This window comes from Ursus arctos, unplaced genomic scaffold (genome assembly GCF_023065955.2).
Source record: "Ursus arctos isolate Adak ecotype North America unplaced genomic scaffold, UrsArc2.0 scaffold_15, whole genome shotgun sequence".
Classification (NCBI taxonomy): domain Eukaryota; kingdom Metazoa; phylum Chordata; class Mammalia; order Carnivora; family Ursidae; genus Ursus; species Ursus arctos.
The window spans coordinates 493035-499518 of record NW_026622819.1 but is presented as its reverse complement, the minus strand read 5'-3'; positions in this window follow the sequence as shown (position 1 = coordinate 499518).

The window sequence follows — 6484 nt, the reverse complement described above, 5'->3', positions numbered from 1 at the left end:
GCTGGTGGCCTGGCTCCTGGGCACTGTCCATTCCTTGACACTCATCAGCGAGAGCCAGGGACCAGAGCCCCCCGCCCCCCAGAACAGCACCGGGATCCCCGCGGCCAGCCTGCAGCGGCTCTCTGTGTGGGGCCCCTTCCTCGGCACCCTGTGGACCCTCGTGGCCCTTTCATCCCTCCTGGGTAAGCACACCGTGTCGGTGCAGGGTTTGCACTCTTGCTCTCGAAGCAAGCCTCTAGAAGCATATACTCTGGTTCCATCAACAGAGCTTTTCTGGTTTTGTTTCATGATTCCTTGAGCCTTGGAAATATTCTCGAGAGGGCACTCTTCCTCCAGAATGGCAAACAGCCTCCAAGACCCCGGGGAGCCGCCGATAGGCACTGGTCAGTCAGCGTCCCCCTCCGTGTGCTCTGAGACTCTGACGCCCCCTCGCCCCGTACCTGGCCAGTGGGCCAAGGAGGAGGGAGGCCGAGGTCTGGAGTCTGTTGGGCTTTCCGGGGCCCGTTTGAGGTGAAATGGCCCATCTGAGCACACAAAGACACTCTCATGGCCAGTGCCATCTGCCTACCGGAGCCCCTCGTGCCGGCCCCCGGGTGGCTGGCCCCCATGCGTCTGTGCACAGATGCTCACAGAGAGGGTTGTGTTCCTGGCACAGCGGCTCAGCTGTCCCCGTGCAAGTCTTGGTGCGTTCGTTTCTCTAGTCTTATACTGAGAGTGAGATGATTGACATCGAATGCCCCATGTTTAACACATTTCAAATTGGCAGAGTCTGACTTTGTGAGTGTTTATCCCTTAGAAAGCATGTCGCCTCTTGGTAAAATTTCACGAAGCAAAAAATTCAGCTCTAAGGGAAAACTGAATTTTGGGAATATAGTATCAAATTACATTAAAAATTGATCAGCGTGTGATCAGATTAAGAAAGACATAGCGTGTATTCAATTATGCCTGATTCCAATGACCTCTTTACAAAGAGAACTGATTTGGCCAGAAAACTCCCGAGGACACCTCTGCCTGGACTTAGGACTGGCCGGCCACAGGTGTGAGCAGTGTGCGAGGATCTGGTCCCAGCCCTGCCTGGCCGCTGACCACCACGTCGCCTTCCTGAGCGGCGGAACTGGCTGACCCTCAGGTAATGTCCTACTGAGCACACGGGCCAGCCTGGAAACGAAGGTTCCAAGCCCACAAGGGCCTGTCGACAGACCACGGGTCATCCCCACCTGGCTTGGGGTGCAGCCAGCTCCCCGGTGACAGAAACCCCCGTGTAAGCACGGACGTGCGGCATCTCTCTGCCGTGGCAGAAGGAAGCTGCTCCCGGGGATTTCAGTGAGAGCCTGGAAAGGCCAGGAACTGTGGGGCCAGGGGCTGGGGGGCCTGGGTTTAGGAATGCAGGCTCCCAGTGGGGGACGCACTCCCGGACACCCAGCATCTCCAGTCCAACGCTGGCCATGTGCTCGTGGGCACAGGATCATTTCATCCACAACCCCTTACCGGCCTTTATGAAATCCAGACAGCACTGAATACCGCAAGTTTTTCTTAAGTTTGGTGCAAACTCTGGCTTGAACTATATCTAGACTCTATTTCTCACTTACTGTGAGCGTCCCACAGTGTGTTTGATTTTCGGGCGCTGTCCAGAGCCCACTGGGGCATCAGCTGACATATGGTGACATATTCAATTTCTAAGACCTGAAGAGGTCTGCATCCCGAAACCACCTGCCCCAAGGGTTCACACAAGGAGGCATGCACACGGTTTCATGTTCCAAAGCAGTGAACTCTGAATTAACGGGGTTTTCAGCATCCTTCAGAAAGTTTCGCTCGTCGAGCAGCAGAGGGGACGCCCCCTTGTAGTTGAGGGGCTTAATCACGTAGCCGCGAATGTGCTTCAAGGGTGGCTTTGGGGCTTTAGAGGAGCGGGAGGCTGTGCATGAGCTCTCCGCGGTGGGCTCCCCAGAATTCCCTAAGGGAGCAAAACCCAGGTTTTGACATCCGAGGACATATTTGGGCTTGGCAGATTTTTCTCCCTCTTGCGGTGTGAACCGGCAAACTCCCAGGAGCTCAGAAAAGCCCATGAAACAGGCCTCAGCCGAAGGACATTGAAGGGCATTGAAGGGGATAGGAGGCCCGTGGAGGCAGGGGCCTAGGGAGGTCTAGACAGCCAGGTGCTCGATCGCGGCTGGGGGAGCAGTGGGGCTGGGGCTCTGGCCTGACTGCCTGAGGCTCCCGCGGCGGCCCTGCGCAGTGGGAGATGCTGCCCGTGGCTCAGCCTGGGGTGCCCGGTGTTGAAGCATGGCCGCCAATGTGGACCTACACGCGGGAGCAGACCAGACAGAATAGGCACTTCCAGCAGCCCGAGGCTCTGGTGGGAACTGCCAGCAGTGGACAGGAGAGGGCACTCCAGGCAGGCCACCCTGACACCGGCACAGGCCAGGCTGGGGGTCTTCAGGGGAGGGCCGAGGGGGACAGGCCTGGAAAGCTGCCCTGACTTGGTGACACAAGGCCAGCCAGGGCACTGACCACCCTCTCCTTCTGGGTGCTGTGGGGGAACCACAAGCCAGGCCCGGTGTGGGGTGTGGCCGAAGGGAAGGTTTCCTTCCAGGGTAGGAGGACTACAGAGCCGGCGTGTGTGCTGATAGGGATCATGAAACAGAGAGGCCTCAAGGAAGGGTGGCGGCCCTGGGGCCGAGCGGGGTGATCCTGTGTGGGCAGGTGCAGCCGGTGGCTGGCAGGAAGAAGGAAGTAGGCAACACCAGGGCACAGGATCTGTTTACACACAGCGGTCGTGGGGGACCGAGCTGATGATGCAGAGAAATGGGAGGAAGCCCAGGTGGGCCTGGTACAGAGGGATGAGGGCATCAGGGGACAGTGAAGGGCTAAGGGTCCACGGCCTGGAGGCCCTGCTCGAGGTGGTCAGGGAGGAGGAGGCCCGCAGTGGGGCTTGTACAGGGGGGGTAGGACAAGGTCCAGGGTCAGCATGGGAGTGAGATGTCCAGGTGGGCGGAGGATAGGACCCTTTCGGGAAAGAGCTCAGGAAAGAGCCAACAAAATCCAGGCAGGGGTCTAACGGAGATTGGAGCCAGGAGCTAAAATCCCAGTGAAGGGGGTGTGGCCTGGCAAAGGAAGATGCTGTGTGATGGCCAGGTGAGAAAGGTCCAGGGGCAGCAGAAGAGGAGTCCGGAGGGGAGGAGGCGAGCGGAGCAGGGGTGCATAGGGTGTGAATGAGGGCGGCCAGGCACCATGGGGGCACAGTCGGAGCACAGCCAGGGCTGGTCCCGGGGTTCCAGGCACGGAGGTGGGGCCCCAAGGGCCGGCAGGGAAGGCGGCAAGCCTGTCATTCCAGGGACAGAGCTGGGGTGCAGGGGTGACACTCAGGAATCTCCACAAGGGCCTTCTGCCTTCTGGGGCTGCCACCCGCCGACCACGGCCCTGGGCAGCACGCAGGCTCAGGGCACACACTGCGCGAATGGAGGGCGCGAGCTCAGGCCCTGGTGTACCCGGCGTCAGGGCAGCTCGCGTCCCCGGGGCCTTCCACCTCAAGGCCGCTGGGCATATGCAGTCTTCCAGGAGCCACGTGGGCGGCAGGACCCCTGGCTGGCCGGGCCATCCGCCATCTTCCCAAACCCTGCGCCTTGGGAGCCCCAAGGCTGAGTTGGTCTGGGGCCAGCTCAGCGTGCTTTCTTTCGTTTGCAACCCTCAGAAGTGTGGAAAACAATGCTCTCATCTTGAGGTGGGGTCATCTTGTTACTTAAGACGCCCCTGGCCCAGCTCTGCCCCAGACTCAGGGCGCGTCTACACAGCAGGAACTTTGTGCCTTGTCTCCCCTGAATTGTATCAGGGACAGAGAAGACCCTCCCAGTATCACACCATGTCCACTCCTTTGGGAAAACGGCTCCGTCAGAGAGGTGGCACAGTGATGTGTTTCCTTGCCTACAAAACAGCGAGATAGTAACCCCTACCTCAGTGGGTGTGATGAAGACGAGCATCTAGACCATGCTTAGAGCCATGCCTGGCATGTGATGCCCTCCCCACAGTGTTGGCTGTCCTTGTTATGTCCCTAAGAGGAAGATGCACAGACTCCCTGAGCAGTGAGGAAGGTCTGTGCGGGGAGAGAGGTCTGTGCAGTGTGTGAGGTCTGTGCAGGGAGGGAGGTCTGTACAGGGAGGGTGGTCTGTGCAGGGAGGGAGGTCTGTGCAGGGAGGGAGGTCTGTGCAGGGAGGGAGGTCTGTGCGGGGAGGGAGGTCTGTGCAGTGTGTGAGGTCTGTGCAGGGAGGGAGGTCTGTGCAGTGTGTGAGGTCTGTGCAGGGAGGGAGGTCTGTACAGGGAGGGTGGTCTGTGCTGGGAGGGAGGTCTGTGCAGGGAGGGAGGTCTGTGCAGGGAGGGAGGTCTGTGCAGGGAGGGAGGTCTGTGCGGGGAGGGAGGTCTGTGCAGTGTGTGAGGTCTGTGCAGGGAGGGAGGTCTGTGCAGTGTGTGAGGTCTGTGCAGGGAGGGAGGTCTGTACAGGGAGGGTGGTCTGTGCTGGGAGGGAGGTCTGTGCAGGGAGGGAGGTCTGTGCAGGGAGGGAAGTCTGTGCGGGGAGGGAGGTGTGTGCGGGGAGGGAGGTCTGTGCAGGGAGGGAGGTCTGTGCAGGGAGGGAGGTCTGTGCGGGGAGGGAGGTCTGTGCAGTGTGTGAGGTCTGTGCAGGGAGGGAGGTCTGTGCAGGGAGGCAGGTCTGCAGGGAGGGAGGTCTGTGCAGTGTGTGAGGTCTGTGCAGGGAGGGAGGTCTGTGCAGGGAGGGAGGTCTGTACAGGGAGGGAGGTCTGTGCAGTGTGTGAGTCTGTGCAGGGAGGGAGGTCTGTACAGGGAGGGTGGTCTGTGCAGTGTGTGAGGTCTGTGCAGGGAGGGAGGTCTGTACAGGGAGGGAGTTCTGTGCAGTGTGTGAGGTCTGTGCGGGGAGGGAGGTCTGTGCAGGGAGGGAGGTCTGTGCAGTGTGTGAGGTCTGTGCAGGGAGGGAGGTCTGTACAGGGAGGGTGGTCTGTGCAGGGAGGGAGGTCTGTACAGGGAGGGAGGTCTGTGCAGTGTGTGTGGTCTGTGCGGGGAGGGAGGTCTGTACAGGGAGGGTGGTCTGTGCAGTGTGTGAGGTCTGTGCAGGGAGGGAGGTCTGTGCAGTGTGTGTGGTCTGTGCGGGGAGGGAGGTCTGTGCGGGGAGGGAGGTCTGTGCGGGGAGGGAGGTCTGTGTAGGGAGGGAGGTCTGTGCAGTGTGTGTGGTCTGTGCGGGGAGGGAGGTCTGTGCGGGGAGGGAGGTCTTTGCGGGAGGGAGGTCTGTGCAGGGAGGGAAGTCTGTGCGGGGAGGGAGGTCTGTGCAGGGAGGGAGGTCTGTCCAGGGAGGGAGGTCTGTGCAGTGTGTGTGGTCTGTGCGGGGAGGGAGGTCTGTGCGGGGAGGGAGGTCTTTGCGGGAGGGAGGTCTGTGCAGGGAGGGAAGTCTGTGCGGGGAGGGAGGTCTGTGCAGGGAGGGAGGTCTGTCCAGGGAGGGAGGTCTGTGCAGTGTGTGTGGTCTGTGCGGGGAGGGAGGTCTGTGCGGGGAGGGAGGTCTGTGCGGGAGGGAGGTCTGTGCAGGGAGGGAAGTCTGTGCGGGGAGGGAGGTCTGTGCGGGAGGGAGGTCTGTGCAGGGAGGGAAGTCTGTGCAGGGAGGGAGGTCTGTGCGGGGAGGGAGGTCTGTGCGGGGAGGGAGGTCTGTGCAGTGTGTGAGGTCTGTGCAGGGAGGGAGGTCTGTGCAGTGTGTGTGGTCTGTGCGGGGAGGGAGGTCTGTGTGGGGAGGGAGGTCTGTGCGGGGAGGGAGGTCTGTGCAGTGTGTGAGGTCTGTGCAGGGAGGGAGGTCTGTGCAGGGAGGGAGGTCTGCAGGGAGGGAGGTCTGTGCAGTGTGTGAGGTCTGTGCAGGGAGGGAGGTCTGTGCAGGGAGGCAGGTCTGCAGGGAGGGAGGTCTGTGCAGTGTGTGAGGTCTGTGCAGGGAGGGAGGTCTGTGCAGGGAGGGAGGTCTGTGCTGGGAGGGAGGTCTGTGCAGGGAGGGAGGTCTGTGCGGGGAGGGAGGTCTGTGCAGTGTGTGAGGTCTGTGCAGGGAGGGAGGTCTGTGCAGGGAGGGAGGTCTGTGCAGTGTGTGAGGTCTGTGCAGGGAGGGAGGTCTGTGCAGGGAGGGAGGTCTGTGCAGGGAGGGAGGTCTGTGCAGGGAGGGAGGTCTGTGCAGTTGTGAGGTCTGTGCAGGGAGGGAGGTCTGTGCAGGGAGGGAGGTGTGTGCGGGGAGGGAGGTCTGTGAAGTGTGTGAGGTCTGTGCAGGGAGGGAGGTCTGTGCAGGGAGGGAGGTGTGTGGGGAGGGAGGTCTGTGCAGTTGTGAGGTCTGTGCAGGGAGGGAGGTCTGTGCAGGGAGGGAGGTCTGTGCATGGAGGGAGGTCTGTGCGGGAGGGAGGTCTGTGCAGGGAGGTAAGTCTGTGCGGGGAGATGGTGTGTGCGGGGAGGGAGG